Raw genomic sequence first — 13,196 nt, 5'->3', positions numbered from 1 at the left:
AAAATGTTTATATTTCAAATTTTGTATGGTTCCTGATGACTTAATTTTGTTTTCTTTTCATGATCGGGTGTGAAATGATTTGTCTATTGATATACAAAAGTTACAGTGAAACCATTTTCAATTTTATGAGAAAATGACATTTCATTGATTTTTTACCATTCGCTATGTAGGAATGCTGCTCGCATATAACGTCACAAATCATATAATTGAAATTCTAATAACTTTTTAATTATTTGATGAATTTTTCTCAAACCTTCGGCAATATTTTTTATTATTTTTTCTTCTATTTTTAATATAAACTTTTTGTCAGGGTGAACTTCCCCTTTAATATAAATCACTGCACTATGCAAATTGATTATAAACGCCTGAATACTTGAATTTTCTGGATGGGAAGTACTGTACAGTGTGCAATTCTACATCATTGTCACCACATAAAAGAGATACATACCATACATGTATGTACCTGTACCAGAGGTTCATTGTACACTGATGCAACATATTTTGGACGTGAAATCTGAAAGATGTAATTGGCATTTCATCCTGTCTCCTGAACTCATCTTTGTACATCTGTGCTTCGCATCAGGTCTACATGTAGTCTAGCTTCAAGCCTTGAATGACTTTAAAGGGCAAGTTCAAATAAAATATTAAACTTTTGTAATTAAAGGATGCCCTACTACATGTACATTTGTGAATGGGCTTTACCCTTCACAATGAGGATCAGGGGAATGGTTTTGAAAGATGAGGGGATGAGCCAAAAGTGGGGAAGGGGCAGACCATGCAAAAATCAATCAGATGGTCATTTTAAGGATTTTGTGCACGGTTTTTTTTTTTTTTTTGGGGGGGGCTGAAGACTCCCAATTTGAAAATCTCATACATGTACAGTGTACATGTATGATACTTTTCTGAAGGCTGAACGTTCAGTAGGAATTTGGTTCAGCGTGACTTTGAATGACAAGCAACTTCGGAGACTACTTTGAGATGTGGTGTGAAAAGCACATCAGTTCATGGGTGATTGTGAATGTGAACAGAACCGTTCCTTGAAATGACCCTCACCTACATGTACATGTACATTGTACATGTACAAAGTGTTCTATGGGAGTAGGCCATTTTACAGGTAGGCCTATACATTTGATTATGGTGTGTTCTAGAGTTATATGGTGGCCGTGAGAACGTTCACCAGTTCTGCATGATCCTCTGACCTCACTGCCCAAAGGTGAGTGTTATGTTCCCATACATGTAGGAACCATATTGAAAAAAAGTTTGCTTTTATATTTTTGATAGGACAGTGTGAAAGGGCCATGCTTGAGACCAAACATGAGGATATCCAAGGCCATGACCTTGGATTAATTTAATGCCTGGGTTTGCTGCATTGTTGTGAATGGGTTCACTCCAATGCAAATCGGCTCAGTGGGAACTGGTTCAGAGAGTGATCAGGGTCTTTTTACTTTTGTTTTTAACTTGAATAGTATGGTGTATGCTAGAAAAACCTTGAATATTAATTTCAAAAGCTAAGGTCAGTTTGATAAATGTCTCCTTGTCGTAAGATGTAGATTTCGTTTTGGAAGTACATTATTTTATTTATGTACATGTACAGGACAGTCAGCTGCTCCCATTTCACCAGATTTGCTACAATTTCTATGATATTCTATATATGTAGGCCAATCAAATTGAAAACGTTAAATGACTTTAAACTGTCATTGAAACTTTGTTATTCAATTCAATTCAATTCATTTATTCAATTCCAATAAAACGTACACATGTCATACAATTACAGGCCTCTACAAAAATTTTTTTCGTCACTTGCCCTGTTGGGCAAGTGATGAAAAAATTTGCTTGCCCAATAGAAAAAACTGCTTGCCCAATTTTTTAAATAATTTTTTCATTATGACGGCACTACTCTTATTTTTATTAAGGTATACAAAATAACAATTGAGAATCATGTCCAGTATAAAAGAACACACATTGAAAAGGATATTTTCAGCAACGTAGGCCTAAGTCTTTACGTTTATTTTGGAGAAAAAAATCGATGTTTTATGGGTATTTAAGGTTTTAAAAAACCCTTCAACAAAAGTTGCTAAAATTTCATATTTTGCATCTTTAAATCCATGAAATGGCTTCCTGCGTACCATATTTCCTTAGAATTGCTTTCAGTTGAAAAAGTAAGAAAGCCAGTGAAAATGTTCAGCTCTTTATTGACTCGGAAAAAAATATTTTATCATCAAAAGTGGAGTGGCTAAAATTTCACATTTTGCATCTTTAAATCCATGAAATGGTAATTTATTTTCCATATTTCCTTGATTTAAAAAAAAAAATTAGTTGGAAACCATCAAGTCTTTTCTTCATCATTTTATGATGTTCCACTCGGTCAATAATTTTATCTACATGTTTTCACATGCTACTTTTTTTATTTTGAGGAATACCTGTTCACTTATTAATGAATTATTACTAACATTGTTTAATATTGTATGATTTTTAAGTAATTTTTTTCACTATGCTTAGAATCTTGTGTGTGTGTGTGTGTGTGTGTGTGTGTGTGGGTGTTTGTGTGGGTGTGACTGTGAGTTGAACTTTGATATAAATGAATTCAATATCTAATTTCTACTTCGCCTATTCCAGTACAATAACCTGTACTCGGCCATGAAATAAAGGCCCACATACCCTAACTTTTCCTGAAGTTCTACGAAAATTGCATTTCTCTATTGGGAAGTCTAAATTTGGTGAGAATGTATTCATTAATAACTTAAATATACATGACAATGAAGAAATCATCAAACTTTATTGGAAGTTTTGAATAATATACCCGAAATGTAAACTCTGTCTGAAACAGAAAATCACCATCATTGAGGCCTTTACTGAGCGAATTGTCCCCCAGAGCTCTGGCAGAGAGACAGAGCTCAGACTGGCTAGCTAGTATACGCACGTGTGTGAGTCTCCCGCCGGCCTTGTAAAATAGATGGAGCTTTGTTTGATGATTTATTGTCTGATATTTACCTCATCCCCTCAAAAAGGGAAACAAATGAATTTTAAGTTATAATTAACAAATACGGCAAGTTATTTTGGATGTTAATAGGCCGTTTTGAAAAGCAAAGCCGAATGACAACTCACCAATGCGCGGTTACTAGACTGTGATTTATTTCCTGTGTAATTCTAATTATTTTATCACAGAATTGTGATATCGGAAGGGGGAAAATGTGCATTAGAAATTGCACATGGTGGTAGTCATAATGGACCCCTATACTACATTCAACTGTTTCCCGGCCATTGCGATGATTTTTTTCATACCTGGTACCATGTATGCTATGGAAATACGTGGTACAGAAAAAATAACGCAATTTCGGAATGTGAAACTGCGCTACTCGTTATTTTTTAAGGCTTATTCATTATTTTGAGTGTGGATTTTTGATGATTTATGGAAAAGCGAGGTACGGTACAGAAAAAAAGACGCAACAACCACTTGCCCGATCGGGCAATTGACTTAGAGAAGTGCTTGCCAGCACGTCCTTTTCACTTGCCCCGGGCAAGCGGGCAAGCGGGTTTGTCGCGCCCTGCAATTGTGTAAAAAACTTGAGCAGTGAAAAATTCAAAATATAGTATTGAAATATGATATACAATATAAAAAGAACACATTATTGGAATAGGGCGGTCATAAAAAACCAAAAGGAATTGTCTGGATTACCACCCTTGATAACATAGTATAGAATTAGATTAATTCAATTTATAAATCATATTTACATGTAAGTAAAGAAAATTTAGGAATAGGTAATGGGTATATAAATCTACATGTAACAAGCTAAAAAAAATGGATATCCACATCAGAATCATTGAAATTAAACATCGATTGCATTGTTTTCGTTATGTTGTCAAACTCAATCTTGTTCAAATATATGCACAGCATCCTGCACTGTAAATTCTTGTCAAGTATAATTATCTCTGAATATGGTACTGTATATTCCATTCGGAATAAACTGCACCTGTGTCTCCGAAGTGAGACACTCTACTCTACAAACTGACCAGAAGTTTTACCTATTCACAGTTCATTGCCATCACCAGCCAAATCAAAGCATCTCCTTTGATGACTGCGCACCCTTTTCACCTCTATGGTTCATTAATGAAGCATGTAACAATCAATAATTAGTTCCCATCATTGACACAATACAGTCTGGCAGCAAGTATGCTTTTGTAATTTATAATTTGATGAGGAGAAAGGGAGGTGAGTTTGCCATGTGTACATGTAGGCCTACATGTACAAACAAAGACATAATTTTTAGAAAAATATAGAACCTTTTCAAGTTTTTGTCCCTTGAGACATTGTAGGCGCCGCTTTTGTATATACGGTATGGCTGGAGTGGCGTAGTCCTCAGCATCAAGTCTTTACTCTGGTTTACAAGTTTTAAAAATGTCTTAACTCTGAAAATGTAAGGACCTACATGTAAGATTTTATTTTTTTGGAAAATGCATAATTCAAGTCCCTATTCCGGATAATTGTCAGGTATCAGCAAGTGGATTAGAACATAACCAATGTCATATAGGTCACTTGGGGAATAAATAAACTACCCTTTTGATTTGATTGATTTAATTTTCTACTAACAATATATAAATATGTTAACATGTTAAATTAGTACCGGTATATCTCTCTGCTTTGGTTTTGATTTTGATACACACCATAATCCTGTCTTTTGGGGGGTGAGACATCATTCCTAATTACATCATTGATTGGACCTACAATACTGGTAGCTTTTATTCCTGTTTGAATCACTGTATATCAAATTACTTTTCTTATTGTTCGCATTTCAACTAGTGTTATAATAGGTTGTTGACCTTTCACACCTTGTAGGAATACATAGTATGAAGAAAAACAAATTGAGTTGAACAGTCATTCAGGGAAGCCTCTATGTATGTTGTAATTATGCCTGAATGTGTTTGGTCTCAATCTCTTATACCGTGTTTACACATTGACTCGGCTCGGGTGTTGAATCCGCGAGCCGGGTTGAACACTGCGAAGAAGGGATCAGAGATCGCGTTTATACGTACATATAAAAAGGCGAGTTCAACACGGCTCGCGGATCTCGAACGGAAGAAGAATTATGACGTCGCAAATTAAACGCGGGAAATTCACCGCCGGAATCGAATCTTGTCCGTGCGAACAACAACAATGCCAAAAGTGAAAGCGCGCGCAGTGACCTGGTCAAGAGAGTTCGACACGGCTTTCTGTTTACACACGAAAAAATTGCCGAGTCTGACTCGGCTCGCGGGTTGAAACCTACGATTTTTGGCGGATCAAAAAAGCCGTGTTCGACACGGCTCGCGGATCACACTGATCGCGTTTACACAGCATAAAATTGCTGTGTTGAGCACGGCTCGCGTGTCGAACCCCCGAGCCGTGTCACTGTGTAAACACGGTATTAAAGCACAAGTCCACTTCCACAAAAAGTTGATTTGAATAAAAAGAGAAAAATCCAACAAGCATACATGTAACACTGAACATTTCATGAAAATCTTATATGAAAGTTATGACATTTTAAAGTTTTTCTTAATTTCACAAAACAGTTTAATATAATACCCGGTATGCACATCCTGGCTGATATGCAAATGAGGAGACTGATGACATCATCCACTCACTATTTCTTTTGTATTATGTTATATGAAATATTCTAATTTTCCCCCTCATTGTCAAGTGAAACAATGATTAATTCCTCCCTGAACATGTGGATTTAGCATTATTTAATACCATAAGGTTCAGTCAAGTTATTCCTTATTGTCAAATCTGTAAAAAATTAAGTATTGCCCAATTCAAACAATTAAAAAACAAAAGAAATAGTGAGTGATGGACATCATCGACCGACTCATCTGCATGTCACCAAGTTATGCATATCACTGTTTTGTGAAAAATAAGGGAAACTATAAGTATTAAGTATTTCTTGTTCCTTTTGTTATTAATTGTGACTTGTGAGTAATTGAAATAATAAGTAAGTATTGTATGAAGCAAGCGAGTAAGTAAAGTAAGTAAGTAGGTAATTATTAAAGTAAGTACATGTAAGTGAATACATGTACTTGTAGGTAAAAGTAAAAGTAAGTAAAATACATGTAGTAAGTAAGTATTCATTAAATAATTAAGGAGTAAAGGAAGTACATGTATTAAAGTAAGTAAAATAGTAAGTAAGTATCAAGTAAATAAGTAAGGAGTAAGTATCAAAGTAAGTAAAATAGTAAGTAAGTATTAAGTAAATAAGTAAGGAGTAATCAGTAAAGGATGTATTAAAGTGATATAAGATTTGCACACCAATACTTTCTCACTTGCTTTGGAGCAGTTCATTTTCCCATAACAATTGCTTTATCAAAAGTGAACTTTACACCTTTACAGAACCGTTTATTCTGAAGGTTATGTCAGTGTATCGGTACAAAGAAATCAATGGTTTATCACAAATGTTCTGGTTGAGAGCAGATAATCAGAATAGTTGTGATACAGTGGCCTGGAATTATACATGTACGAAGAATAAAACAACAAAGAAGTGTAGCATTCATGCACATGCGTGTCAGGATTGTATTTACGTACAATGTATTCTTTCTTTTGAAATACTACATAAATGTAATAGCCTTTTTACACTTGCTAATATTTCCTTAATCCTATGTACATTGTAGGTGGTTTTAAATTGCAGTTTACCAACATCTACATGTACATGTACATATACATGTATGTGTAGTATGGGGTTGAGCTTATTCATGTAGCCCACTTTTTCTTTACACAGTGTTTTTGCAAAGTGGGCTATTAAACCCCAGTTACAGGATTATTTGGCCCTGCAAAATAGTCCGGGGGGGGGGGGGGTACTCACGAAATAGGGTGTACAGGGATGTGCTGCTGGAATGGGTCGTTTTTTTGGAAGAAATCCCTAAACAAGGGGTATGATTTACATTTATGCTGGAAAATCCCTAAACATTGCCCCAATTTTTAGATACTGGCCTTAAAGGGGTGGTCTAGGCTGAAAATATTTATAGCTTAATACACAGAGTACAACTCACTGAGCAAACCTCTGAAAGTTTCATCAAAATCGGATAACAAATAATAAAGTTATTGAAGTTTAAAGTTTAGCAATATTTTGTGAAAACAGTCGTCATGAATATTCATTAGGCGAGCTGATGATGTCACATCTCCACTTTCCGTTTTCATATGACATGACATAAATTTTTTTTTTTCATTATTTCATACTTGTGTGAATAAAATGTCTCCCTTATAATGAAATAAGTTGCAGCAATAAATACATGTATCTAATGCACTAAATCAGTTGTCAATCCAATTTTTCTTGTTCTTGGAGGACAAAATTTGAATAAACCTAATTTCATATAATAAAATACAAAAGAACAAGTGGAGACGTGACATCATCAGCTCACTTAATGAATATTCATGATGACTGTTTTTACAAAATATTACTAAACTTTGAAATTCAATGACTTTGCTATTTGTTGTCCGATTTTGACGAAATTTTTGGCATTTTGCTTAGTGAATTCTACTCTATTTATTAAGCTATAAATACTTTCAGCATGGACCACCCCTTTATTGGTCCATATTCTCCTCCAATGTCTTTATACATTACAAAATGACCTTACATTTGGGTGATAACCTTTTTTTTTGCTTTCCAGGGGAAAATGTGCCCCCCCCCCCTTTTGGAAATCCTGAATTTGCCCCTGTAATACATGTACATGTAAATCCCTAATCATGGGTACCCTTAAAGGGGAAGTTCACCCTGAAAAAAACTTTGTTGTAAAAATAGCAGAAAAATTAGTAAAAAATATTGGTGAAGGTTTGAGGAAAATCTGTTAGGAAGTAAGAAAGTTATTAGAGTTCAAAGTTTTGGATTTGTGACGTCATAAACGAGCAGCCGCCCCATGTGTTATGTGATATAAAATGCATGAATTTCAAATTTTGTAAGGTTCCTGATGACTTAATTTTGTTTTCTATTCATGATCGGGTGTGAAATGATTTGTATATTGATATATAAAAGGAACAGTGAAAACCATTTTCAATTTTCTGAGAAAATTACAATACTTTGATTTTTTACCATTCGCTATGTATGAATGCTGCTCGCATATGACGTCACAAATCAATAATTGAAATTCTAATAACTTTTTAATTATTTGATGAATTTTTCTCAAACCTTCGGCAATATTTTTAATTATTTTTTCTGCTATTTTTACAATAAACTTTTTGTCAGGGTGAACTTCCCCTTTAATAGCCAAAATGACCCGTTAATGTGGGTGTGAGTTTTAAACCTTCAGCCACACAGCCTCTTCCAAACCAAACCCTACATGTACAGGTAACTTTATGCTGGAAATTTTGTGACAAGGGAAACATGCATGTATCTAATATACACACATTTGTGAAAATATCAAATGATTATGATGTACCTGTAAGAAAAAAGGAAGTGGGGGACCACCTACATGTAATTAATATTCATTACCGCATGCATGTGTAACTTCGCAAAATATTGCTGAACTTTAAAATTCAGTAACTTTATTAGTTAAGAAATTTTTAGCATTCTGACAAAGAATACAGTCATGTCATATACACATGTAAGTCACGAGGCCTTGTCAAAGGCTTGATCATCCATGGATGATGTACAGTATTGGTTTCCTGAATATCATTCATGAATTTGGGGTATTCTACTTACTCACTGAATTGAAAAAAAAAACTTAAAAGAGTAGAGGAAAACATGTACCGGTTGGAGAAAAAATCCTCCACTTGAGAATGATGGCAGATTGTGCTTTGGAGAGATTGTTATAACCTGCATACATGTACATGTAGTATGTAAAACAGGTGCTATAAGAGGCTAAAGGCCAGCTAGAGTTCCCAGTTTAAACAAATACTTGCTAGATGGTGCTGCACCATCCCGAGTTTGCTCAATCTCAAGTTTTTAGCCCGATCGGCCTCTTCGCGATAAATCTTGAGATTTAAAAAAGAAAAGCGATTCCTGCTCGAGCGAGGCATTGATGCATTTTGGTCTGATGCTGTGAATGAATAATCCTGAGTGCGTCTGCACCTACATGTATGAGTTAGCGCAATAATTTGTAAAATAACACGCTATTTTGCAAATAATCCCAAGTCGACTTGGGAATGGGATTAAAATCTCAAGATTTAATCATACGAACTATTGCGATAATTGCGTCTCCATTGCAAATAATCTTGAGATTGTTCAGATCGGGATAATTTGACGGATCAGAAATAGCGCGCTAATTTGAAAACTCGCGATGGTGCAGACGGCCCTTATGTGAATTTGTGAAACCCTCTTGATCCATGACTCTGGTACTATACATGTTGGCCTATGGCTATGCCTCACAAGACTTCAACTTCAGAAATTTATATCCTTGTTTTGAAAATCATCAAAGTAGTATTGTTTTCAATGAATCATTATTGAAAAACAATTCTGCTTTTGGCTCATTTCATTGATTCACATAATAGCATGAAGTTGCAAATTCACATTCATTTCAAGACTACATATCTTTTGGTAATGTGAATTACTGTACATGTTTTTTGCACGATTTTGAAGATGTACATGTATGTAGGCCTATGTACTTGTAGGCCTGCTTCATTTTGCTGCTTGATGAAAAGGTGAACATTTTGGTAAGCTGAAGATCTCTCAACTAGACATGTACATGTAGGGCCTGTCGTAGATTCTCAACAAAAGTTGTCATTATCAATGGTATGTGCAAAATAAACTTCATTTCATGCTTCAAATATCCATGCCAGCTTGGAGAAATTCCTGCAAATATTTCACAATTTAAAAAGTAGGCCTACATTGTACTGAACGCCTTATTTGCACGTACATGTACATCTGTTATGCATTTTCTCTCAGGGACATCCCAGGTACATGTACATATTGCAAGTTCTATTCTGTCAAAATACCAGGGTATATGTAGTGTCTGATTGGAGGTTCCTGCTCAGGAAAGCTATTTCTTGTATTCTGGTCAGTGTGAAATCACCTTGCACGTCTTTCATGAAGTTTCAATTGATTATCTGTGATTTCTTGGGATTTACTTGAATGTAAATACACTGCAAGAGGGAAATTCATCGCTAATGGATACACGTTCTGATTGTTCTAGGCAAACGCTTTTAGTGTGCACACTCACTGGGAATCTTGTCTCCCTTGCAAGTATGTTGGGTTTGTGGATGGGGGAAGCAGGAACAAAGAATTGCTTTCCCTGTGTTGATGGACCAATAAAAGCCAAGGCAAGCAGTGGCCCATGTCATGATACATGTATCTGAAGAAATGAAAGAAATGCGAGCCTTGATCTCCTCTTCTACCCTCTCCCGATAGGAGGAGGTTAAAAAATAATGTAGTTGCTTGGTACACATGTAAAAACATGGTAATTTTTTTTCAGTCAATCCCCTTCCCCCCCCCATTACATGGGACACACAGTGTGAACACCATATTTATGCTTTTCTTCACACTGCATTTCCTTAACCCCATACCACCCTTAACCCCGGACTATCCTTAACCCCATAGTATCTTTTTTTTTTATTCACATTGTCTTTCTTAACCCCACAATATCTGCTCAACCATGGTAAATGCCTTAACCCCGGACTATCCCTCAGCTCATGAATATTGATGATTTTACCATACAAAGCATGATTAACGTGCAATTCTACTTCTGTGATTGGCTAATGCTTAGCCCCACTTTCCTTTAATAGCCCTGTTTTGTTTTCACACTGCATCTCTTAACACCGCAATTGTGGTGTTACATGTAGCACCACAATAAGCCAGCTAACCCTGCTTTTTTGCAGGGCCAGATAGTACCGTACTATTTACCGTGCTAGCCCACTTTGCTCAAATGTAGTGTGAAAACAAAGTGGGCTAAGCTTAACCCCGGGAAATTGGTGGAACTAAAGGCCACCGCACATCTTACGACCCGACTAGTCGCCGACTGGCTTGCAACTGAGTGAAGGGAGATGAGTCGCAAGGCAGTCATAAGCCTCGACACCGCACACCTTGCGATCCGATCTGCAACTCATGCATGCGCTTTTTGTTTTGTGGCATAGCATCTGAGAAATTGCACTTACTACTGCGTATGCGCTGTGTTTATCATAATATGCGTTATGCAACTCTACTGTCTGATTGGCTGGAGGTTGGATTGAGCTTGCGATCCAGTCATAAGGATTCGACATGTCAAATCCTTCCAATTTTCCTTGCGACTTGTCTCTCACCGGTCTGCGACTCTAAGCTGACAAGAGCTGTGACGTCACATCTCCCCCTCACTCAGTCACAAGCCAGTCGGCGACTGGTCGGGTCGTACGGTGTGCGGTGGCCTTAAGACCCCTTAGCCCCACCAATTTCCCGGGGTCAAGGAAAAAAAGCATATCAGAGACTGCAAGACACCGTTCTCACTACCTTCCTAAAACTAAATACTGGAAACTAGTTTAATGTGTAGTGAGAACATTCAAAGTGATCTTGAAAGCGATCTTCCAAACTGGTTCAGAAAACCATCTTGTGATGTACATGTAGTTTTCAAGATTGCTTTGCCTCTTTAAACTGGTTTTACTTTTACTTTTAGTGTATTAAACTGAGGATACAACCGTTCTTCGGGAAGCGATCTTCGCACATTTTGAGCGCGCTACTCCACATGACAAGTGTAGAATGCCTGCGCTGCGGTTTCAAATGTGCGAAAATCTGAAAAAAAACTGAGTTTATCGCTGATAGACTTATACCGCTGATAGACTTATACCGCTTTCATAGTGAAGGCGAAGTGGAGTTACTCCGATATGAGTTGATCCGTTTGTACTGCAGACCGACTTTAAACCCCCTTTTATTGATTAATATTGGCAAGCACCGCAGCGGTGTATCCGCAGTCGTTGCCATGGTTTCCAAGCGAGTTCGCGCCATACGTGTGGCCGATCACAGCGATAAGCGCATACAGCATTTCCGATGCGGAGTAACTCCATTTGTAACCCTCTTCTTGAAGTGGGTTGAGTACTCCGCTTTGAATCCGGATCAAACTAATCTCAGAATTTTCATATTGCCCTCCAAAGTGGAGTAACTCCTCCTGGACTCCGGACTAACTCCAATTCGGCTCTCACTATGAAAGGGGTATTAGTTTTTCTATTTCACCGAAAATCTATTAAGTTTATCGGTGATAAACTGAGGTATTTTGCCTTTATGTACATGTATGCAACTTAAATCATTCAAGATGAGAAAGGAGAAAGTTTTTTTTAACAAGGCAAAATACACTTTGGTTGGGGATGAAGTGACTGAATAGATTCTTACGAAAGCATGACTTGTCACCTCTGACAGGTGTGAGTCAATCAGAGAGCCTGTTAGCACTCCATTGACTGAGAAGTAGAGACCAAACACACAGGCAGGGGTTAATTCAGGAAATTATGATAAGATCTCAATCAATTAAAGCCTGACTGAAGTGTAGCTCCCTAGAGAGGTGTCCTCAGGAAGCAATAGCATTAAATATTTCCTCTGGTAGAGGTGCTTTTATACCCATAGGATACACAGAAAATGCTTGGTATTTTGTGATTGGGATCCTACATGTACCTACACATAAATGAGTTGATTGCTGATGTCCAATTCCCACATTGTTGGTTTATTTTTCATCTCATCTTTTTGTTGCCTCCATGTGGTCTAAAATCATGGATGTACACTGTACATGTACATTATTGAAGGAAAAGGGTTTGAAAGATGGTACATACAATACATAGGCTGGCTACAGTTTATACGCTTGCTTTTATAATATTCACCACTCATGATGGGATGAAATTTGATGAGCTTTTTTTCTTCTTTATTTTGGGCGGGGTTTGAAAACCTACATGTAAAGTGTTGAAGAGATACTTGCCTCCCTATTAAACTTCACAATCAAGTAAGGTGATTGATAACCATGCTGGTACTATCAAAGCTACATGTTAATGTATTTGCTTGTAAAGTTGACACCTAATAATACAAAGCATTTTAAAAGGTAATCAAATTTTAATGAGATAAAAAAAAAGGTTCCTGACTGTGTACAGTAAACATGTACATGTACAAGGTTTCCCGCCTTTTGAATTCTTTACAAAAATGTCTTGATAGAGAGGGCAATGTGTGTGAGTTCGCAAGATATGAGCACCCTAGATTCAAAGGGAGAAATCCCATCTCAGCATGCAATGTGAAATCAATCAAACGCTCTCTCTCTCCATATATTTTGCTTTATTTCTGCCAGCAAATTAAAAA

General features: G+C 36.7%; 1 protein-coding gene across 1 annotated transcript in view; it reads left to right on the top strand.

Annotated features, from left to right (window-relative positions):
• The window catches only part of LOC121421804 (low-density lipoprotein receptor-related protein 1-like), a 122,152-nt gene that overhangs the window by 8,093 nt on the left and 100,863 nt on the right, over positions 1-13,196 (top strand).

The sequence above is a fragment of the Lytechinus variegatus genome, chromosome 1 (genome assembly GCF_018143015.1).
Source record: "Lytechinus variegatus isolate NC3 chromosome 1, Lvar_3.0, whole genome shotgun sequence".
NCBI classification, from domain to species: Eukaryota; Metazoa; Echinodermata; class Echinoidea; order Temnopleuroida; family Toxopneustidae; genus Lytechinus; species Lytechinus variegatus.
This window is presented reverse-complemented; position numbering and strand designations above follow the sequence as displayed.